Genomic DNA, 24,834 nt, shown 5'->3' on the forward strand with positions numbered 1-24,834 from the left:
ATAAGTTGGGAGCCTACATTCTTCTTCCCCCTTTGCCTTCCACAAGCCACATGACCTTTCTGGGCCTGGATTTCTCACCTGGGAAATGCTGGTTCAGGGGCATCTGTGGTAGAGGTGCGAGAACACGGGGGACCCATCGTGTAAGAAGTGGAGGCAGCACCAAGGGGAGCCCATGCTCAGGGGCTCCCCGAAGCCCTAGGGGCTCTGTCTCCCTCCCCTTGCCCACTGGCCCCCTCATGCTGCACACCCTGGCAGTGCCCTTCCTCTTCACTGAGAGGACTGGGACGGGCTGGTCTGGGTGGGTAGGCACCTGTCTCTTTGCTGGGCCCGGGATGGAGACAGTGTGGAGGACAGTGCCCCTCCAGCAGAGTGAAAGGAGTACTTTCAATCTCTACCTGGGACAATAAATTATGAGAGGAGTCACTTTGGGGGAACTTTCAATGGCTTGAGACCAAGAGACTTGTCAGCTACTCAAAGGTGGTAGTACAGGCAGGCACGTGTGTTGGACAGAGAAGGGTAAATGGTGTCCAGTAAACATTGACGAAGTGTCCGCTGGGTGCATCTACCCTGCCAAGTTCATGGGCTATTGCATGCATGCCAGTCTTCCCTGGGGTAAGCAAGAGAAGGATAAAAGAAAACAGAGGTTAGGCCTCTGTGCTGATTCTAATCCCAAAGTAAAGCCTCTAGAGGAAAAACACCTGGCTTGGGGGTCCAGAGATAGCTCAGGTCCGATCAGAGAATAGTACCTCGAGCAAATAAGCAGAGTCCTGTAATTTATGAAAATACCTGACTGAATCAGCTAGGTTGGACAGAGATTGTGCAACAGGACCACCCAGCCCAGCCCCTGTCCTCCAAGGGCTGGTGCTCACCAAGATGGCAGTGGGCTCACATGGGCTGGACAGCAGAGGGAGGGTGGTCCTGCTACCTTGCACACGAGGGGGAAAAGCTTCCTCCCAGGGTGGGATGTGTGCTGTCTTGACCTCGGCCTTTGGCCCCAGCCTTCTCAGGGTCCCTGTCTAGGCCTTGTGCTTTTTGGGGGCTTCCCAAGGTTTCCACCTGGGGGAGGCCAGAGGCTGAGGGTGGGGGCCGGGGCCGCCCATGCATGCGTGTTTGTGTGTGTTTGTGTGTGCGCAGGCGTGTTGTTGGCACGGACGTGACTCTGCATTATCCAGGCCCGTAATGAGTCCTCATTGCAATGGGTTTGATGGAATAATTATATTCTGGAAAAACTGCAGGAAATTGCGTCCCACTTCTTAAAGGGCAGGATCATCAAACATTTGTGCTACATTATTTGCAGTCACACCTTCTGCTGCATCTGCTCCCTTAAAAAAAAAATCTCCAACTCCAATCTGATCTGAATATATAAATCTGAATTATCACAGCAAAGGCGATATGCTCACACCTTTTTTTCCTTTTTTTTTTTTATCTGTTGCCATGGTGATTAGATAAAATTCACGCCAAGTCTCCAGGGAAGGATGGAATCATTTCAGACAGTTTCTCACCCCTCTCGAGCTACTTCTCCCTGTAACATGCCTGGGCACCATCTCTGGGCTTGGGCAGGAAGACAGGCAAGAGGAGAAGTCACCACCTCTTTGCGAAGCCATGGATGAGCAGAGGAAAGAGCTCCTCTTTCAGAGGTGTTTTTGGTGCCAGGCAGGGCCCTGAGCCACAGAGCCAGCAACATGTCCTCAACTCACAGCTTCCTCGGCAACCCTGGAAGCCACCTGGGGAGGAAGAAGGAGGCTCCGGGAAGCGAAAGACAGTGCCCTCGTTCAAGGTCAAGGCCACAGAAATTGCAGAAAATAACCCAGGGCCATAGCTCTGCCCTCCCCAAGTGCAGCTAAACAAGAAAAGAGGCTTTCCCCCAAAAAGGAGAGTTTCGACCACACCAGCACTGGGTCTGTGTCTCGATCCACTTTCCATCAGGGCTTCCCTGGGTTGAGATTCTCACTGGGGCTAATTATCAATGGACGTAAATTATTAAAAGGTTTTGCAGAAAAGGCACTATTGACCTAATTGTTATTTAACACCACCAGTTCATAAACCTCTGCCGTGTGTGTGCACGCGTGCGAGCGTGTGTGTATGACTTAAACAATCCCGAGTATATTACAGAAGGCAGAGTCTGCCTCCCTAACACACACCTTCTCATTTCTATCAAAAGTCCCAATTCCAAGGTAGGGGAAACAGGCACTCTGAGCTCAGATTCTAGGAGGCCCCTTTACTGAAGCCTCAGGGAACTTGTAAAGGCTGAGAGCGGCTTCATATCAGAGCCACAGCTGAGCAAATGGGGAGCGCTTGGTCCGCCCAACCCTACAGGATGGGACAATACTGTGTATTTACTCAGGGGCTTGCATCATCAGTCTCATTAGTAGTTCCACCGAGAAAGAGGAAGGGGGTGGAGGCACATAAAATTTTAAGTGTACCTCTCAGCAGTGTTTTATCCCATGATGAGTTAGGAGAGAGAGGCCTGGAGGGCAGAAAAGGATGCTGGGTCTACCAGGGGGCTCCATCCAGACCCCTCCAGGCCAAGAAAAAGGCCACTGAGCAGGTCACGGGGCAAAAAAAAAAAAAAAAAAAAAAAAAGGATCTCTGAGGATTAGGCAGAGAATGTATCTTTTCAGTTGCTCACCGGGACTGGGGACTCAAGCATGCATCAGGGCAGCTTGGGGAGATGACGGGCCTGGAGGCCTGGGGACCAGGGCGCTGTGGTCCGCTAGAGGCTCTGTTTTCTGCTCTGGGCCTCAGTATCCCACTCTGACAAAGAGGAAGCAGCAGCCTATTTCTGTCCCTGTGAGGAAATGCTGCAAATTCCAACATCAGGAGTGGGTTGGAACAAGGTGGTGAAGGACACCAGGAAGACTAAGCTGGCCCTTCCCCACAGAGGGACACCGGGGTGGTAAGCCAGGGAGAACCAGCTGTCCCAGGGGGGCTGTGACCCTGGGCACGGTGGCAGGGGTGGTGGGAACGCAATGAATGACATGGGCATGGGGGCTGAGTGGCCCCGGCTGTGGATCCTGCCCAGCGACCCATTGGCTCCCCACCTCAGGCAATGCAACCTTTCTAAGCCAGTTTCCTCAAATGTAAAATGGGAATAAATTTAAGACCTACCCCATAGGGTTGTTGTCAGGTTTAAATGGCATGCAAGCTGTAAAACTTTTAGCATAGTGCCTGGCATATAGCAAAGGCTCCACACACGGTAGCTGAGATGATGATGATGATGGAGAAGCATAAGGGTGACATCATTTTAGCAAAACGTGATGCAAAACAGCACCGGCTTGGGAGTGAGGAGATCTGCGTTCTAGTTCTCTGCTGTGTGTTGCTACCGTGTTTGGGGGGCATGTCACATAATCTCTGAGCCTTTTTCTCCATTTATAAAATGAGAGCCTACTCTGTTACAAGCTTATACAATAAGTTTTATTATTCTCCATCCTCAAATGAGAAAAGGTGGGCGTTGAGATGTCAAGCACCAGGAGTAGCACAAGGTCATGTATCAGTTGGTGGCTGAGCTGGGATTCAGACCCCAGGGTAAGAGGGTCTTCCCTGGGCTTCCAACACAACCATGACAACCTGAGATGACGTGTGTACACTCTTGTTGATGGTCAAGCGTGATACACAGCTAAGTTGCCACATTTCAGCAACGGTCGTGAGAATCACCTTGAATTGGCAGCTGAGACCTGTGACCTAGTGGGGCTTAGAAGCAGCTGCCGCTCACCCTGCCTGCTGCCAGGAGACAGACAGGAGGCCAGGGAGATTATTCTAGAGAGCCTGGTTCTAGTCTCAGCTCTGTCACTAATTACTGGACTCCGGACCGGATTACCTGTAGGTCCCCTCCCAGGAACTAAGCCTCTGTGATTCCAGGATGCATTCATGGGGGACCAGGTGAAAATGGCACTGCTTGCAAAGGAGGGCCCCGGGTCTGAGACCCAAGGACACCGAAGGGAGCTGGGGGAAGGCGGGGCCGCCAGGGATGCACGGAAGCAGCTGAGAAAGATGCTGGGGTCCTTTCCCTTTAAGAGGAGCAAAGATCCCTGACTTCTGGATTAGGCTGTGCAAGCCAGGAAGGGGGAGGGCTCAGAAAAGCCCCCTGAGTCTAGAGATTCAAAGGCGCCCTGCCCCTGTGTGATGCAGAAACTCTTAATTGGAGCTGTGCGCGCATCCAGCACCGATCACTCCATGATGTGCCGTTCTGAAGCACAGAAGGCAGCCCTTCATTAAATCCGACACCAGGGAATTAATTCAACTCACTGCCATCACTCTATCTCCGTCATCCTCTCCCCTCAACAGCCATTGCTCCTTGATCTTTCCCACCTTGGTGTCGAAAGTTCTCCTTGAGAAGGGACGCTTCCCCTGACCGTCCCCTGCGCTAGGACCATATCTAGGGCCAGGCCCGGGGCCCAGCTGGGGAGCGCAGGGTGGGTAGGGCGGGTGGGTAGGTGGGCGGAGGGATGGCTCAACACACAGACGCTGTCATCCAGAGATGAAGGAAGGAACACGGGCCGTGACGGATCCTTCTCCACCAGCAGCAGAAGAAGGGAAGGTTTGAAAGCTGATGGTGACAGCTTCCTGGCTCACCCCCTTTTAGCTATTCTTGACACAGTGACTTTATAATTAAAGTCCCCTCAGGAGGAGTCATGGGGAGATGGAGGAGGGAGGAAAAGAAGGAGCTGCAGGGAAGCTACCTGGGCCACTCTGCGTGGTCACAGCACCTCCTCGCCTGCAGGGAATCGGCTTCAAACGGACCCCCTCAACTACCTACAGCTACCTTCCTCTCTACCTGGGACATTCCAAGTTTCCTCTGGACTCCAAAACAGGTGACCCATGTGCAGGGATGGGGCAGGGAGGACCTGGGGCAGGCAGTTCCCCACCACCACCACCTGTGAGACTGGTCATCCCATCACAGGCAACATCCTCCTTTTGCCCCTAGTATGCCAAACCAATTTATCTTTGTTCCACCTGCACTGACAAGTGCAAAACAGTCAGGAAGCATTGCCCCAGGGCACCAGACTCTGAGATCTGTGGGTCCAAGGAAACAATGCTTCAAAAGCCTTCAATGACTTTCAGTAGAAGTCAACAGGCAGCACTGGAGACTGGCTTCTGCTTCTCCATGGAGCCCCAAGAGACTTGAGTCCAGGGTTTGCAAGGAAATAGAAAACACTCATAAGGCCAGGGACAGAGAACGTGGACGAGGTGAACGCTAATCAGATGATGATCAGGATTTAAGGAAGAATTTCCGTCAAGGAAGGAGGCAGATACCCCAGTGAAATCCCAGCAGCTGGTCCAGGCTCCTTGTTGAGGTGAGGGTTAGCCAAGGAAATAACCCCAGTGAAATAATAACCTCCATCAGTACCCACATTTTATAGGTGAGAAGGCCCTGAGAGGTATATAACTCAGTCCAAGGTGAGAGCCAGCCAGGATCCAGGTCCTGGCCTCCTGCCACCTACCTCCTCTGGCTTGCTCGCTCTCTCCCACACCAGAGCTTTTCCCCTTTGGAAGATTCCTACCGGCTCAGGAATTCCAAAGAGACATCTCCTCGTGACTATAATCAAACCGTGGAGTCAAGTCAGAAATGCAAAACGAGACATTTTAAGGAGTTCTTGTTTTTTAACCTTCCTAAGAAATTCTGACATTTCCTCTTCTCCGAGTCAGAAAACCAGATGATGAAGTTTCCCCACTCATGGTTGGGGGCAGCCTCCACGTGCCAGGGCTGACACCACCACAACAAGGGCGCCCCTTGCAGCAGAGTGAGGAGGGCAGCCTGCAGCCTGTCCCCTGCCCATCCCTGGGATGAGACCCTGCACCTGAATCCATCCCACCTGTGCGCCCAGAGTCCCTGGTACAGCTCCAAGACCAGGAGGAGGGAAGCCCACATTTTGGTAAAACATCAGGAGAGGAAACAATGCTTCTGTGGGCCTGGGTGGCATAGTTGGTTGAGTGTCTAACTCTTGGTTTAGACTCAGGCCATGACCTCAGGGTCCTGGGAATGACCTATATTGGGCTCCATGCTCAGTGGGGAGTCTGCTTGAGATTCTCTCTCCCTCACCCTTTGCCCCCTGTCTTGCTTTCTCTTTCACTCTCTTGTTCTCTCTCAAATAAATAAAGCCTTAAAAAAGAAAATTAAAGGAAAGGAGAAGAGGAAAGTACATCACCATGGATTTTCTATTAAATATATTAATACTCATCAATGTCAACACACTCTCTGAAATTGTGTGAAAGATCCAAATGACCCTTTGAATTCTCCCTCTTAGGAAGGTTAATTTGGGAAGTGGGAGGGAGAAAATTGGCACCAGGCTCCTTTCGGAGATGGAATTGGCAGCCCCTGTTGAGAGTTGGTGACAGGGAGGAAGGGCACGCCACATGGAAGGTCCTAATGAACTCCCCAGGGAAAAGGATGCCTTTCTGGGGCCATGCTGTCCTGTCTCCCCAAGGCCCTTGGGAAGGTCTGCAGGGGGCATGCAGGAAGAGTGGGATTTGGGGGAAAATCAGGAAGGAGTTTGAGGCCACTTTGGCTCTGCAACAGGACAAAGTAAAAGCACATCCCTGAAACACAGCGCATAGACTGAGAATTTGGCAGAGCTGAGAAACCGCAGCTGGGGACAGCTATGAGACCGGACCCTTCCTGGGGACTGCACATACCATGGGGGAAGACACAGGACGTCTCCAAGAATGTGGAATTGAGATGAGAGGTGTTTTTGTAGCTTTTAAGAGGCAAGGGCCACTGTATCGAGATCTGGGTTATAGAAAAATATTATTGTTCTTATTTTAGAAATGAGGAAGTTGAGAAATTCAGGGCCCAGAACTCCTGAGTGCCAGTAAGCTCAGAAGGAGCCAAGGCCACAGGGTAGCTGATAAAAACCTGCTCCCAGCTGTACTGGGAGAAAGTATGTTCCAGCCTAGGAGGGAGCCCTCTGTTCATACCATTTGCAGCACGGGCCATCTCTCTGGCCTGGGTTTTGAAAGAAAAAAAAAAAAAAAAGAAAGATGCTGACAAACTGGAGCATGACCAGAGGTGGCACCCAGGATGACATCAGATCAGGTCCTAGAAGGGACGGCTGCAGAAACAGACTGCTCCAGCTGGGAGAAAGGGACACGGGGTGGGGGGTGCAGGACGGGATGAGGTCTGTCTTCAGCTAACCAATGGGTACTACCGGGCAAGAAGGAAAGCTCAATCTGTGTTGGCCCCAGGGGTACGGAGGGGGCAGAGGAAGGCCTGAGGAGCGAATTTCACAAGAGCACATTTCAGCCCAACATAAAGAACTTCATAAAAGAGGAAGCTGCTAGAAAAACAGGAGTAGCAGCGACTTTGCAAGGCACCTGCACTCAGATATGGACTTCCCGTTCCCAAACCACTTGGTGCTTAATCTCTTCAACACAGACCTGTAATATTTAGAAAACTGTAAGACAGAAAACAGAAATCGTTCCTAATCTCACTGCCCAGAGATAACCACAACAATCCCTAACAGTCTGGAAGCATTTCTTTCGAGATGTTCATCTATGAGATGTACACGTGTATTTTTTTTTAACCAGTTGGAATCCTATTACATAGATAAAATGTATTTTCCACTTAACATATTATGATCTTTTTCTCATATTAAAAACGCAGTGGAAAATTCCATCATATTATTGTACCCATAAACTATTTGCTCACCCTCCTCCCTCTTATTATCTTAGTATTTGGGACCTTTTAACATTTTTTTTTTCACTGTTGTAAGTAACATTGCAGTCAACAGAAATCTTCACTGCCATCTTTGGTTACTTCTTAAGGAAAGAGCCCAAAGTTTACGGCTTTACGCTGCCGGCTTCACGCTGCCAAACTGCTTCCCAGAAAGGTTATACCAGTGTCTGCTTGCATCGGCGGTGGGTGAGCGTGCCCAACGATTCACGGGCTTGCCAAGATCACCTCAAGGTTTCCCTGAAAAGAGTACTCCTCCATTTGAGATGAGATTGGATATGTCGCTTTTCAGGAATGCGTCTGTTCTAGGCCTACTTATGACAAAAAAAGGTAGGAACTCTGTCTCACACACACACAGGCTGGCACGCATGCTAATTCCGTGTTCTTTGGAAACTCTGGCAATATTTCCAGACCTCAGAGGACCTCGACACAAATCTACCCGATTGAAAAAGAGATGCATCCCTCCTTGTGTGGCAAGGCAGCTTCTTGAGGCCGGGATCCCGGGTCCAGTCAGGACCACAGAAGGCTCTGTGGTTTCCAAGGCCCTTCCCACCCCGACCATCTACCCGTTAGTCCACCTGCGTGTGCCTCCCTGAGAATCCGGGGATGCAACAGAGCAGGGGAACCAGAGAGAGGGCAGGACAAGGGAAATCGCTGTTGCAGGATACACTGGGATAAAACGAGGTGTTGGGAGAGGTGCAGGAGGCGGTGGCAGCTGGTGAGCCCGGCCCCCTGCGCAGCACACCCTCTGTTCCCCCGGTCCCATGGGGGAGCCCCCAGGAGCACCTGGAGATCGGCTTTCCCTCTCAGTTTTCCCACTCACCTATGACCTGGGCTCCCAGCTTTCTCTTGTCATTTGAGCTGGAACTGTGAGTGGATCTCTCAAAGCAGGTAATTACCTAGGCCTCTCCCCCATCCCCAAGTCACTTGTCCCTCCCCAACTGGCCTGTGACATTGACTCACTGCCCCGCAGGATGAAAGGACAGATGGACAGCTGCCAGGACCCTCCCCAGCTCCCAGCTCTTAAGGAGGATGGTGGAGCCAGGGGCCTCCCAGCCTCATGAATATCAGGTTTTCTTCATTTCCAGCAGCTTCCCGCTGGCTCTCCAGACTCTCATTAAACCAGGAAACAGATTACAAGGGGATCCCAAAGCGGACAGATCTCTCCTCCTCTTATGTTTGTACCACTTTGAACCACTGCTGTTATCAGTTCTCGAGCACCAACCCTGCCCGAGGTGGCGCCAGGCAGAGGGCACAGGAACAGGTCGTGAAGAACATCACTGATCTGTGGGTATGTGTGCCAGCCCCTCCCCAGCTCCACCAACAAAGACTCCCTGGGATCAGCCCCCAAATCCCACACTCACAAACAATCCACTCTCTCTGCACTCCCAGACCCCCGGTCCTGGCATGTCATGGGTGCGGGGGACCCCAAAGTGTGACCCCGCCCTTCACCCCCACACTCTGCGTGTATCGTGTTGAAATAAGCACTTGGCTAATGAACTATATCCCGCTTATAGAAAAGGGTAAAAATAATATAAGATCAGCCATGTTTATTTTGGCTATATTTTCTTCAGATCTTTTAAGACATAAGACATTCTGCAAACAGTTGTATTTCCCTCAGCAAGAGCCCATTGCCTCCTTCCTCAGAGGTAAGCGCTACCCTAAATATGGTGTTTATCATCCTCATGCATGTTTTTATACTTTTGCTACATATGTATATATCCAGAAACAATGCAAGGGACTGCTTTGCATGTTTTCAAACTTTACACAAATGGTACCATAATGTACGCATCCTTCTGCGATTTGCTTTTTTTCCCCGCTCAACATTTTTTTCGTGACATGTCCAGGCTGATTTGTAAAGCTCTGCTTCATGCATTTCCCCTGCAGTATAGTATTTCATTGTCAAAATCTGGGAGATTTAATTTACTCATATTGGTTTCCAATTTTTTGCTATCACAAACACAGTTGCCATGACAATTCCTGTTTTGCCCATATGCAAGCAGGAGATTCTTTAAGGAACATACATGTTGGAGCTCTTTTGTTGACATGTCTGTCTCCCCAAGCAGGACACTGTCACTGTGCCCCCAGTGCCCAGTATGATGGGGGCCCATGGGGCCCAAAGAGCGTGTGGAATTGAACCAAGCTGAAAGGGATGTAGGGAATCATCTATTCCAGCCCCATCACTTACAGCTGAAGAAATGGAGATCCAGAGAAGGGACATAGAATCAGATCATGAGAGAGTGGAGCAGGAAACCTGTGCCCCTTCCCCCCATTCTGGCTCAGTCTCTATCACATTCTGGGGGGGTTGGTAACAGTCAGGTAGCGATCCAAACAAGAGAGGGAAAGGCAAAGAGCAGAGAGCCGTTCAAGAGATCGTACCTGGACCCAGGCACTCCCAGCCTGGAGGGTGGTCTCACACTTGGACACCCCCCGCCGCTCCAGATGAGGCCTCATACCTGGACATTCAGCTTGAGACCTCAGATCTGGACACCCTGCACCTAGACCGAAGCCTGACTTTTATGGTCTTGTTTGATGTAGCACTGCCAGCCCAGTGACCCGAGAGACCCAGACGTATGGCCTAGAGGTGAAGAGCAGGCCCAAGCATCACATGACTTGGGATTGAGTCCCCGCTGTACATCTTACTAACTGTGTGGCCTTGGGTGAGATATTTCATCTCTATGTGCTTCCTTTTCTTCATCTTTAAAGCAGGCTAGTAATCCCTGCCACCTTAGCATGACATTGGGAGGACTACACAAGGCCGTCTGTATAAAGTAATTCACACCGTGCCTGGCACATGGCAAGTGCTGTGGGTTTTGTTATCAGCCTCCTCTCCAAATTCCATGCAAGTAAGTGCAGCACCCAGGCACCCTGCGTAGCATCGCCTCACCTCCCACTCTGACTCTACTACCTGGCCTTGGGCAAACACTTCCCAGTTTCCTCATACTATCACTTTATTTATCCAGTTGTATAATTGCTGGTGGGGTAGAGCCTCTGCCCATTCATCATGGGCCACAGACTATGTAGAAACAGAAAATATCTCTGTCTTTAAAATGTGAAGTCACATCTGTAATGGTGCCTGGCTCAGCATCTGGCCCACAGTCCAGAAGCTGAATCACTGCTGGCCCGTGGTGCATCCCCTAGTATAGGAGGGACTGGTGGGAGACCTCTCCAAGCCCATGTGCTCATCTAAACTGGGAATGACCATTCCATGCTGTGCAGAAACCTTCTGAGAGTCAAAGTATAATATATATAAAGTACGCTATGAACTGTAAAAGCACAATACAAATTTAACTCACTAATATCATAAAAAGAAAGAGACTGTTTAGCTTGTCTTTAATCCCTATACTGCTTAGACTCTGAGGCCCGCCGGCCTGCTTGCCTGCCTGAAGGATGGATGCCCAGTGATAATTCCTGGGAAGTTCAAGGGTAGACATAGACTTCAGGAGATGGAGACAGATGATCTCCACATTTCTGGGAACATCCTTCATCGCTGAAGACCAAACTCCCCAAAGTCCTGACCATTCCCTGCTCACAATCTTCACTGGCTCCCCACTGACCTTTTGTTACATACAGTTCAGTACAGCATCAATGACTCCCCACCCTTAAATGTATCCTGAGCTCCCTGAAGAGCACACAGCCTTTGTTCTCAGCACTCTGGCACTTTACCCCAGTGGCCTCCTGTATGCAGAGCAGGGGTTTCCCACCCAGCTCCTCACTAGAATCACCTAGGGGGCTTTCACAAATACAGATGACTGGGTCTTACCCTCCAGGGACCCAGACTTAATTGTTTGAGATGGGCCTGGACAGTGTTTTTTTAAAGGCTCCCTAGGTGACTCTAAAGTTGAGAACTGACAGGTCTAGAACACTCTCCCTGCAGGAGCACGGTCTGCCAAAACAATCCATTCCCCAGGACCCATGGGAAATGCTGCTTCTTATGTGGCGCCTGCTCTAACCACACGAGACAGGGCTCCCAACCTCTGAGCCCCCAGAGGCTGTGCCTCTCCTGTGCCCTAATCATACTCTGCCTCGTTGGGGTCACCTGTGTCTCAAGCTCAACCTGTTTACTAGGCAGCAAGCCCCTCAAAGGCAGACTCAGTTTGCTACATCTTCTAGGCCTCCGCCCACCCTCCCTAGCCCTATACCTCATAGTTCTCATCAAATAGCCATTGATCCGAGGCTGTCCACAAAATGCACAAAACCTAATTCACTCTCAATTCAGCCCAGAAGATGAAGAGGGAAACTGGGTACTGTCCTCTGGTCAGGAGAAAAGGCCAAAATCTGTACACTCACCCAGACACACTCCTGAGCTCCATGCTCCTATGGTGATGCCCTTCTCTTGGGTCTCTGCTCTGGGGTACACCTGGGAGTCTACACAGGTGAGTGAGTCTCCTCTTTCCAGGGGCAAACTATTAGTGTGAACACATGAAAAGATGCTCATCATCACTCATCATCAGGGAAACGCAAATCAAAACCACAATGAGATATCACCTCACACCTGACCGAATGGCTAAAATCAACAAGACAAGAAACATCAGGTGTTGGCAAGGACAGGGAGAAAGGAGAACCTTCTAGCGTTACTGGTGGGAATGCAAACCGGTGCCGCCTCTAGGGACAACAGCATGAAGGGTCCTCAGAAAGTTCAAAATAGAGCTACCCTAGCATCCAGCAATCACACTACTAGGTATTTACCCAAAGGATACAAAAAAAAACAAAAACAAAACAAAAAAAAAAACAACTAATTAAAAGGAAGACACGGACCCCAAGTTTACAGCAGCATTATCTTATGGAAATAGCAACTTATGGAAACAGTCTAAGTGCCCAGGGATCGATGAATGGATAGAGAAGATGTGGTATGTATATACAATGGAATATCACTTGCCCAGAAGAAAGAATGAAATCCTGCCATTTGCAATGACAGGGATGGAGCTAGAGAGGATAATGCTAAATGAAATAAGTCAGGCAGAGAAAGACAAATACCATGTGATTTCATTCATACGTGGAATTTAAGAAATAAAACAAGAAAAAGGACAAAAAGAGAGAGGCAAACCAAGAAACAGATTCTTAATTAAGGAGAATAAACTGATGGTCACAAGAGAGGAAGGGGGGGTAATGAGTGAAACAAGTGATGGGGATGAAGGAGGACACTTACTGAATCACTGTATTGTACACCTGAAACTAAGTTCACACTGGATGTTAAACCAGAATTTAAAGAAAAACTGAGTGTGAGTACACATACGTACATATTCAATATGTACAAATCATGTCATGCATACTATTTATACACATACACATTTTAATTAAAAATGAGTTTCTTTGGTGTGTAAAAAGAGGAATTTCTCCAAATCCCTTGAGAGCCTCAAGCAAAGACCCTTGGGAATCACGGTCTACATAACATAGCATCTTTCACACAGGAAATGCTCAAAAAATATTTACTAAATTAAATAATGAACTGAAAATCCAACCACTGATTGTTGCTCATGCCAATATAGCCATTTAGACAGATTCAGGGGATGAAGCCAATGTAAGATATGGCATTGCCAGCTACAGCCTGATGGAGTCTGTGCCTTTTCCTGGGTGCAAGCCCTGAGGAGGTACAATCGCCTCTCTAGGCTTGTGTCAGGAACAGCAGACTCTGAAATACCCTAGGTACAAGCCTTTTCTGGGTCCCACCCCGAGGGGTGGTGAAGAGGGCCCCCAGGCATATGCTCTCAGAAGGGATTCCTTTGCTTGACAAGGTCTCAGCCAGCCCACCAGACCACCACGCAGAGGATGAGGGTCATCCGGCATCTGGCGGTCTCCAGTGCCCATAAGTAGCTGACCTCAAAGCCCAGGCTCCACTTCCCACTCCACCTCCACTCTCATAAGCTTCGCTCTTTCACTCTGTCATCTGCTCTGCAGACTCTCTAGGATTCCAGCAGATTCCATGTTCCTAAAGATGTGGGTGTTCAGGTATGTTCTGATCCTGACATGGAGGGGAGAAGCCTCTAGGTGTGAGAGAAAAAAACTGAGTTTAGAGGCTTTTGTGCCAGCCTCTGAGCTCCCACTGCCAGTCTGGATGCAGAAGGCTGCTCCTGGTTCTACCCATTCAGCATTCCACGGAGAAGGGCAGGCCTCAGCTGACAAAGGCCCATGCCTAGGTTCCTGAAGTTTCTGGGCACAACAAGATGCCTGCTAGAACACAAAAGCCAACATAAGATTAGGGCCTTCTGGGAAATACCCTGCCCCGACATGAGGGTCTGTCTCCCCAACATTCTACCCCTCCCTATGCGTTCAGACCTGAAGGCCAAGTGACACCACCCACCCATGTAATAAGATCCCAGCTCAGGGATGCCAGGATGACTCAGTGGTCGAGTGTCTGCCTTTGGCTCAGGTCATGATCTTGAGGTCCTGGGATCGAGTCCCACATCGGGCTCCCCGTGGGGAGCCTGCTTCTCCCTCTACCTATGTCTCTGCCTCTCTCATGAATAAATAAAATCTTCAAAAAATTTTTTTAAAATTTAAAAAAAGACCCCAGCTCAGTTCCATATTCACTCCTAGTTGCTCACCCCTAGATACCCACAATCAGACACCCACCGTCGGATGCTTCCACCAACTCGCTCACTCCTCCTGGAGCCTTTCCTGCCCTGGAGGAAATGACTAATCCTGGAACAGTTACCCTGCATGTCCAATCAGCCACAAAACAAAGTTGACAACCGACATATAAAGGATCCATAGGTTACAAACAAAAAACACCAAAAAAAAAAAAAAAAAAAAACCCAGATCTATATAGAAAAATGTTAACTATACATGGAAAATAGATTTTTCTCCATACAGAAAAAGTACTTGACTTCTAATCTTCACAACTGCTGAAAAGAAGGCTCAGAGAGATCAAAGGACCCCAAGGTGACATGACAAGTAAGTGGAATTGGTCTCACCAGGCCAGAGCCTATATACTCTCAGCTTTGCTCTATAGCTTTGTTCCCTCAAGAAGAGGCTCTGAGCAAGCCCTGCTAATCTGAGGCATAACGGGACCAAACAAGGGCTTGACCAGCAGCCATACCCTTCCAAATCCGAAGGTCAGTCACCACCACCACCACCACCCCCTTAAACCTCCCTGGTAGCCATTCAACAAACCATGTCTGCATACCTACTCTATGCTGGGGCACAGTGAGGCTTGTGGCATTGTGGACACAGACTCCGTGCCCACAGCTACACAGCACAGGCCCCTGCTTGGTACCACAACCCTGTACCCACACGGCTCAGGTCCTCGCCTGTGAGGTCTCCTTGATATGCAACAGAGTTCAAAATCACAGGCTTGGCAGGACGTTCCATCTATACATAGCTCTACCATTCTGTAAGCACCGTTGGCTTCTTCTGAATAAACGCTACCCTACATTAAATGCCAGAATTCGGCAAGCAATACCGCATGTTTGCAATGAGATTGAGAACTAAAGGCAAGATTGATTCTGATGTGAACACCAGCAAAGCAAATGGGTTTTTGAAAACCCTATAATTTCCCTGCAACCCTTGACTTCACTAAACACACATTTTTAGACTACAGCACAGTTAGGTAGGCATTAAACAAAAATGAGGTAGTCTAATGATGATTTATGTGTAGGATAACCTTCTATAAAGAATCCCGCTCTGATTTCAGGGTAACTTACAGAGGTGCCAACTTAACCAAACAATGCCACTTGCTCCACGTCCACTGCCACGGCATGATCTCAGGGCAAAGCGTTTGCCTGCAATTGTCTTAAATCTGCAGAAATTCACCCAGTGGGTGCTCTGGAAATGCGGCACCTGCCATGAACTAAATGGAAAAGCAAAACACGACACATGCATACACCGCCAGAGGCACCTGTGAACACAGACTATTTTGCTTGACTGTGGAGCCGTGGCTGATGGTTCTGGAACCAACCAACTGGCGCGCAACTGCAGAGCAGCCTGCCTGCCGGGAGATTGGAAGGGGTACCGGGGAGTTGTGGGCCTGCAGTCCAGGTGGGGCCTCATGGGTTCCCGAGGTGCAGGCATCAAACTGGAGTCCCTGTATCCCCCTTCCTGGCTCCCTCAGATGGAATTGAAAGACTCAGTCAAATGATGCCTATAAACGGGCTTTGTAAACCAGCGAGCTCTGTACAGAGGAAAGGTAACACAGGCCACAGGGCATGGCTTAAGAGGTGGCCCAAGTTATCTCTAGGAGCTGACATCACACTACCCTGGGCCCAGATCCTCACTCTGTGGCCTTGAGCAGACGCCAGAGCTTGCTATGCCTCAGTCTCCTCATCTGCAAAATGGAGCTCATAATGCCAGCCACTATACAAGACACTGTCGAGGATAAAACAAAATGACTCATGAAAAGCACCGATCACCTAAGAGTGCAATGATGGATCACTTCTTTTCTTATTAATCATGATAATCACCATGATTCTCATCTCAGTTCAGGCCCTCCGACTAGGGAGAGAATCCCTCTGCTGTTTCTGAATGTCTCCCTGTCATCTCGAACCTGCAAAGGGTGGTTTATGGCTTTAAAAGGTAGGATTTTCTCTCTGCACCCCAAAGGAAGAAATTAAGGCTGTCTTAACCTGATGCCCCTTCCCCATCAAAGCAAACAATAAACAAGCAACAACACTAAAATCAAGGGCCGGCTGCCTTTTTCTCTCTGCAACTGCCTTGGTGAGAAAGTGGCAATTGCCTAGTGTTCCTGAGACTCCCTCAGGCTGGAAGCACGAAAGCCTGTCATAGGAAAAGACAAGTGTTTTGGGGTCCAAGTGCGAGGCTGTTGGGGTCCAAGTGCGAGGCTCTGCCACTGAGAAGCTGTGTGACCTGGAGCAAGTGGCTTGGCCTCTCTGAATCTCATTTTCTTTATACCTACGATGGGGGTGGCAGGCCTGCCTCGGAGAGTTAAGAGGAGAATTCAATGAAAGGCTATGCAGGTACCTGCCGCAGGGCCCCGCAGACACACGTGTCTTTTTTTTTTTTTAATTTTTTATTTATTTATGATAGTCACAGAGAGAGAGAGAGAGAGAGAGAGAGGCAGAGACACAGGCAGAGGGAGAAGCAGGCTCCATGCACCGGGAGCCCGACGTGGGATTCAATCCCGGGTCTCCAGGATTGCGCCCTGGGCCAAAGGCAGGTGCCAAACCGCTGCGCCACCCAGGGATCCCGACACACGTGTCTTAATACACGTTTACGTCCTCCTCTTTTCCTTCTCTCCTGTGTGCGCCCCCAAGCCTCGTTGCACCTGCTTCCTCGCCTGTAAAGTGGGGAAGGCAATAGGGGTTACCGTGAAGAGCAAATGAGATCATGTGAAAGCACTTTCTATGCTGGACGGCGTCATGGAGATACTAGTTAATATCGAACCAGGGTTTGAGCACATTGAGATTAGACCAGGCAGTTTGAGGAAGGGATCTCTGCTGCGCTGGCACCAAACCACATGCCTTCATTACCTTCCCTCAACATAATTTTTATCGGATACCGTGCAAGGCACAACTGAATACAGATGAAAACCACAACATCTTGGTCGTTTGTTTCCCTCATTCTGCCCAGATCCCATCACAGACTGTTGGACTTAAAAATGCCACAGCGGCCCTCTATCTGGCCCTAGTCCCATATGGACACCTCGTGATCTCCTGTTCTGCTGCCAGCCCAGCACCCAGCACCCAACAAGGCCCAAGGCTGACAATGTCATGAACCTGGGGGATCATTTCCCCGCTGTGTTTAGGCCACCGCTTCTCCACCTGAGAATTCAAGTCTCCTCAGAGGCTTGATTTCCATCAAAAGCATTCCGCACACAGGGTTCATTATCCCCATTTTACAGATGAATAAACTGAGGCTTTGAAAGTAAGTCACCCAAGAGCACCAATTAGAACTAGCAGACCACAGCCTGCCTTCTTCCTGCTACATCCCACTACCTCTTCTAGCAACTGTCTGCTCCCATCTGTTACCCAATTTTCTACTGGGCTGTCTTGTGGATTTTTTTTTTTTTTAAGATTTATTTATTCATGAGAGACACAGCGAGAGAAGCAAACATAGGCAGAGGGAGAAACAAGCTCCCTGCAGGGAGCCTGATGTGGGACTCGATCCCAGGACCCTGGGATCATGACCTGAGCCAAAGGCAGACACTTGACCACTGAGCTACCCAGGTGCCGCCCTTCTTGTGGATTTGCAGCAGTTTTTATATATTTTTTATTTATTTATTTATTTATTTATTTATTTATTTATTTATTTATTTTTATTATTTTCTTTTTTTGCAGCAGTTTTTAAAATACACTTTGCGTGTCCTGTTTTCACGGGGCGAGAGAATGTAGTGCTTAGGAGCATAAATAATGGAGTCTGAATGCATAAGGTTAAGCTGTGGCTCTACCATTTACCAACTTTAGGCAATTCACTTTGCTTCACTGTGCTTCAGTTTGTTCATCTCTAAACTGGGGGAGTAACAGTCACCACCACATCAGATTGCTGTGAAGATCAAATGAGCTAAACACATGAAGTGCTTAGAACAGGGATCTGGCAACCAAAGAAGGGTTTAATATGTATGAGTCATTATTATGATGTTGCCCCTCCACACATACCTTTTTTTTGTTCTAGAATTGGCAGGACGTTCGTGTCCTGGCATCCTTTTCAGACTGCTCTCACCACTTCACTCACCCTCCAAATCACTCCATCCTCTACTTGCCTGCCATTGCCTCTGCTGCCACCTCCACCCGAAGCACTCTTTCTGCCCCGTGACCCCAAGAATGTACTCCAAGACTGGACTGCAGGCCTCCCTTCCTCTCATGATGCCTCACTAGGCCACCATCAGAAAGCATCACGACACAATCTCTTCGTGGGAAAATACTACAACCCTTGTCTGGAGCTGCTAAAGGGAAGAAGCAGGTCCCAGGCAAGTGCGACTCCTCTGCAAGGCTTGACCCTGTGCCCATCACCCGGCAGGGGCCCAAACCCCATTTGTCAAATTGCCTTGAGCACACATTAGCCCAGACTGACCATCCCAAGTCTTTTTCTCTGTGGCCCTAAATAGTCAAGAGTGGAGATCTTCAATTTTTAAATTTTTTTAAAAATTCTATTTATTTGAGACAGAGAGAGAGAGAGAACAAGAGAGAGCCGTGGGGGGAGGGGCAGAGGGAGAAGCAGACTCCCGGCTGAATAGGAAGTCAGATGTGGGGCTCGATCCCAGGACCCTGAGATCATGACCTGAGCCAAAGGCAGGCGGCTCCACTGACTGAGCCACCCAGGTGCCCCCCAGAGATTCCCAATTTTGCATCTAAACAGCAGAGCATCACAGGAGGAATCCATAGAAGCCATCTCTCTCTGAGTCACTCTGAAGCAGCTCAGTGAAATAAGACCAAGGACCACTCAACTTAAACCCTGTGATGCCACGGAGTTTCTTTGTGACCTTACATAGGCCTGCTTCCTTCTTCCTGCCACATGACAGTTCAGTGGGGAAGAGACTGGTATTTTGTCATCTCCGTTAATCATCTTCTATGAGACTGGAAGGGAGAGGGGTCTGGATAAAATATGGAGCCTGCCCTTGCTGGTTATATATTCTTGTAATGAAGATAACACAGATTTCAAATTTACAGGACAAAACACGGTTAGTGCCTTGAGCAAGGAACCCATAAAGTCTGGAGGGAGTTCACAAAAGGGTCCCCTCAAAGAAGGTTAATCAGGGTGATTTTTAAATCCATTCAAAGCAGAAATTGGGAAAGACATCATGGAAAAAGTGGTATCTGAGCCAGACTTTGAAAGATGGGCAGGTTTTAGATAGACAAAGAAGTCTGACAGTAAAAGCAAAGCACCCCCTGAACAGTTAAAATAACACACCCTGAGAATATCAGGAGAGAGGGGGTGAAGAAGTGGGGCCTGAGAACATATTGGTCTGGACCTGGGTTTATCAGCAAGTGTGGAGGCTGGGCTCCAGGACCTCCCAGGCCCTTCCAGCTCTGACAGTCTGTGACTCCATTCGTTTGTGGCCTAGATGCATCCAAACTGGTTTCCAGGCACCACCCAGCTCACTCCTGTCTGCGCCATCCCCTGTTCCAAGTTGGTGTAGACATATGGGATCGGAGGTAGTCTCAGTACCAGCCTGAGTGAAATGCAATTAATACGCTGAATCTGCATTCCAAAGCAAACCACGATCGTATGTGATTGTTTACTGTGTTGAGATTATCCATCCCTGTCCGTCAGAGCTGACAACATGAACGGAATCCTAAACTCTCAGATCAGGACGGTCTTTGTGTCTCCCCCTGGGCCAAAACCAGAGCCAGCGCCCAATAAAGCCTCCTTGTTAGAATAGTTGTTTTGTTCACTGATCTTTCAGCTGGAGATCTGCTGCCCTTCAGAGAAGCCAGAGCCTCTGGTCACTGAACACACAGCCAGAGGTCGGTGCAAGAGTGGGTGACACGTTTCGATCCCTGGGCAAGTGCAGAAGACAGGGACGGACCCTCCTCCCTTGTGAGAACCTGAGGACCGTCCATTCTCAATGAGGATCCTGCTCTGGAGAGGTAGCAGAAAGCAGAACCTGGAGGACCTGGGTTCAAACCCAGGCTGCAGCCTTTATAAGCTGCGTGACCTTGGGTAAGTTGCTTAATTGCCCTGGACTTCCGTGTCCTCATTTATGAAATTAGAAGGAAAAACAACAACAACAACAACAACAACAACAAAGCCAAAAAAATGTTATCTCTTCAAGGGTTATTGTGAGGATTAGAGATAATTTAGGTCTCAAAACATGATAGATATTATCATTAATCTTATTATTATTATGCTGTGACAGGTGCTCGGAGGGCCCTGGGGATAAAGAGATGGAGAGACACAGCTGTATCCCCTCCTGCAGCGAAGCAGACACAAACCACCACCTATCACACAAGAGGAAATGGTGGAAGTGCGCCAGAAATGGAGCCAGAGGAGCAGGAAGTTCCATCGGAAGGCCTCCTGGAAGGGGACACACGGTGGACCAAGCTCAAAGGCCAGAAGAGGAGGAAGGTAGCAATGAGGAGAGGAGAGGAGAGGAGAGGTACAGAGGAGAGAGGCAACCAAATGAAAAGAGGTGTGGAAACCCAAGAACAGCCTGGAACCCTGAGGACCAACAGGAAGGGGGGCTCACCGACTCTTTCCTCAGGCAAAGGTGGGCTGCGGTCCAGGAGCACCACCCGTTAGCCAGAAAGGACCCCTCTGACCAGACTCCTTCCTGCCCCTGCCTCTCCCCTCCCCCAACGCCCAGGGTTCCCAGCCCGGCCTTCCAGAGCCCCATCCTCACAGACGAGGGAGCCGATCCAGGCTTGTCTTCCAGAGCACCATGGACACATCTGGCCCGCATCTGAGCAGTGTCCAAAACTCCCCTCGGGGGCCCAGACAGCCAGTCAGGATGCTGGTGTAGAGCATGCTGGGAAACTCCCACAAGGAGCCCGCATCGATATAATCAGGTCTGGTGGAAATTAAAAGCTATTAGGAACAGGGCTGGATTTATCTTTATATCCAATAACATGCATCGTAATGGTGATCATGCAGATGGGAAATTAAACCGCATCTCGGCTTCACTGGAGGCCTTAATTTTTATTTATGCTTGTGCACAGCCCTTTTGCCCTCTTACCCCCCACCCCACTCACTGTGGAGAGCCAGTTCTCCTCAAGATCGAGGCCCCCAGGAGAGCAGTAAACGGTAGGAACCTGCCAGCTCATAGGTGAGAGGCTCTGTGCTCTTACGTCTTTAAATAGCCCAATGGAAGGAAGAAAACCAGCTTGGAGAAAGGGAGTGGAGGGGCAGATATAGGAGGTAGCTCTGGGGAAAAGTACCATTCGGGGGAAAGGTTGCATTTTGGTTTCTCCAGCCTCTACCTGGGGAAAGCACGATCAAAAAGCTGCTTAGAGCTTCAGCAGGGAGGCTCACCTGCCCCTCCCAACTGGGGACAGCTGGGAAGGCTAACCTGCGAACAAATACCCAACTCACAGAGCTTGTTTGGGCACCAAGCCTTTAATTCCTTCCAAGCCCCCTCAGAGAGAAGTGTTGAAAGGCAGGCTCCTCGTTCGCAGGCCACCCCCTTGGGCCCTCTCCTCGAAGGGCATCTGCTCTCCTCAGGGAGATCTCTCCTGGGACCCTGAGTGACCTGCATGACCTCCCCATCCCTCCTCCTGCTCTCCAGCACCTGCTCCTGTTGGCCCTATGGTCTGTGGAGGATCTGAACCCAGACCTGCATATCCAGAGATGAAAGTCAGCACTTTCCCTCTGCTCAAGAAGCCGACCCTAAGGCATCAGGGAGGAATAAAGGGCTCCTTGATCTTTCCTTAGCTCCAAGGCAATCTAATTATTAAATCTTCCCCCACCATGAGAAGCTGCCATCCAACCTCCAGACAACACACACACACACTCACACACACACTGGGTACAGTGTAAGTATGGATGGCAGAGAATCCTATTTTTATGAGGGAAAAAAACCAACAACAATAAACAATTTGCATTTTCCAAAATTACAGCATGCAGCATGTGAGCCCAAGTTCTGGCCTCTCATCTATGGAGGAAGCAAAACCCCAGTCTCTGGTTCTCATGGATTCCTCCGGGAACGTGTTAGTTGGATTTGTGTGCTTTGGAAAGTCCGTCCCTGGATCTAAAACATAGCTGTAGAAGGATCTAGAATGATTATGGATGGTGCCGAAGGGCTGGGCAGGGGAGGAGAATTCTCCAAGGCTATCATAAAGAAAGGGGTGCTACCAAACCAAAGTTTAGCGGAGTCCTGCAGATTAGCATCAAGCCCCCTTCCCTGGTAATTATGCCCTTTGGGGCCACCAGCCACGTCTTGACAACAAAGATAGCCCTGAAGCACCAACTACAAGGGTCGCCTTAGGGAAGCTCACTGCCTCCAGCTCCTGAGCACAGGAGTCAGGTAAACCTTCCTTCTCTCCAGTCTGAGCTGGACTTCATACCACCCCATGCCCGTCGCACTCACCCTTAACATCAATACTGTTCCCACATTCCTCCGGAACTCTTCCAACCATCTGCTCCTGCTCCCCTGGAACATTTAGTGAGCATCTGCCCTGCACGCACAAGGTGGTGCTTTAGAAGCCAGGGATGTGTGGATGAAAACAAGCCAGTTCCCACCCTGCAAAACTCAGTCTAAGGCTGAGGCGGGGGTACCCAGAGCCTGTTACACAGGAGAAATGGATACACTGCAACAGGAAAGAGCAGGATAAAGGGAAAGCACTCTTGCTCTTCCTCCTGCCCCTCCTCATCATCATCATTATCACCATCATTGCCAACAGCTCTCCTCAGTGGGCGGAACATTTTATATATATTAACTTCTTAAACCCTACACATAGGGTCATCATCCCCATTTCATTACAGTTGGGGAAACTGAGCCACTGTGGGACAAATGACTCGCCCAGCTGGTTAAACAGTGGAATGAGTCTCAACCCAGGCAGTCTCATCCCAGAGTCCAGGCTCTCCATCACCGCACTCAACTCGATTCCACAAAGCCAACACGGACTATTTTTACCCCCTTCCTGAGAGGAAATGTGTGCTGTAGACAATGCATGCCCTCCTTGTCAAGAGCCCACATTTAAAGCCTCAGAGGAACACTTCCCTGGATCCATCTGTATGGGTACTGGGAGGCAGCTATGTGCAGGATGAGTGCACAGGTTGAAAGAACAGACATGAGTTCAAGTCCTGGTCCCCTGCTTAATAGACACATTACCCAGAAGTTACTTGACTTCTGTGAGCATTTCCTCTTCTGCAAAGTGGAGGGGGAAAAAAATACACTTATGGACTTTTTAGGAGGATAAAATGAGATCACACGTGAAAGTTTCTTAGCCAGTGCCTGGCATATAATAAGCACTCAGAGGAAAATAATTGTTATTTAATAATAATAATAATAAAATTAATGATCTTATTTTAACAAGTAGAACTCTTGGTCCATGCACTCAAGTGTATAAGAAATACCACATTTCTTTATGTTCTGCAAAGCCCCTTCAGTCTGATTCTGTTGGATAAACAGGACAGTCAATCTTCCTCATTGGGGCTTCCCCCAGGGATGCCAAGGTCTGGGGTCTCTCGCCAGCTGGGTATCCCTGCCTGCGTGATCCCTTTGGGTCTTGAGCTGTGCACCTCATGCCTTATTTGGACACAAGAACCCTGGCTCCAGTCCCAGACCCCATGGAGCCACACACAGCCACCCATTGTGGGGTCCAACTGCTTCCTCCAGCTGCACCCACTAAGCGGCCCACAGTCCCATCCCCATTCCTGGGATTCGTTCGTCTCCTGTTTGTTCCTTGTCCTCAGAGACTCTCTTCCCCAGCCAGAACACCCACCCTAACCTTTCCTATTAGCTTCTGGTTTTACAAAAGGCAGGAAGAGCAGCTGTCTTAAAGTAGATTCCGATTCCCATCCTGCTACAAGCTCCGAGGCCGGGAAACATAATGGCCTGGCCATCTGCTTGGAACTGAGAGTAGGAAAAAGTACCAGGAGCAAAACACAAATTAATGTCTCAAGAAGAGTATCCTGCCATGTTAGCTGTAAATATGCCTGAGCATTGGCGCTTCTCCTAGCTATGCATCAGAACCATGTAAAGAGCTTTAAAAATACCAACACACAGGTTCTTCTTCAGAGATACTGACTTGGGGTTGGTCCCAAGCATCAGTGTTTTCCAAGAGCTCCCCCAGGACTCAACCGTGTAGCAGGATGAAGAAGCCCAGCTTTACAGGTATCACGCACAGATGTCTGCCTCCCCCTAAGTAACCTGAAAACCTGGCAACTAGAATCATTTCATACGACCAACAATGGGACATGATTGCTGCAGGGGCGTTCGGCACCTGGTCAAGTTCCTCCATTTCACAGAAAGGAAAAACCAAGGTCCTCAGTCGAGAAAGGAGGAAGCAGCAGGAGAGTCCACGCAACGTGCTGAGATGAAGACAGCGATGCTGGACCAGTGGGGGGGGGGGGGGGGGAGGAGGGGGACACCAGAGGCCTACTGGTCCTCTCTTGGGGGTTTCCAGACCTGATTTCCCCATAGAAAAGACAACCCTGTGTAGGGAAAAGGAACCAGTAACAGAGGGCTTGCTCTAACAAGGTGAACCTACAACACGGTACTAACCTCTTCCCCTGACACCAGGCAAGAGTGAGGCAAGAATCCTAATGGGGATCTTTAGCCAACTCATGATAAAAACAGTCCCATGTGCATGAAACTCAGGTCTGGTCCTCCG

The 24,834-nt window shown here is 49.4% G+C and overlaps 1 protein-coding gene and 1 long non-coding RNA gene across 3 annotated transcripts in view; one reads left to right on the top strand and one right to left on the bottom strand.

Annotated features, from left to right (window-relative positions):
* Positions 1-24,834, bottom strand: part of DSCAML1 (DS cell adhesion molecule like 1) — a 344,441-nt gene that overhangs the window by 299,165 nt on the left and 20,442 nt on the right. The window lies entirely within an intron of this gene.
* On the top strand, positions 19,982-23,534 carry LOC140625181 (uncharacterized). The gene is made up of 2 exons (XR_012024557.1): positions 19,982-20,224; positions 20,421-23,534. It is a non-coding gene; the product is annotated as an uncharacterized lncRNA (long non-coding RNA).

This window comes from Canis lupus, chromosome 3, assembly GCF_048164855.1.
Source record: "Canis lupus baileyi chromosome 3, mCanLup2.hap1, whole genome shotgun sequence".
Classification (NCBI taxonomy): Eukaryota; Metazoa; Chordata; class Mammalia; order Carnivora; family Canidae; genus Canis; species Canis lupus.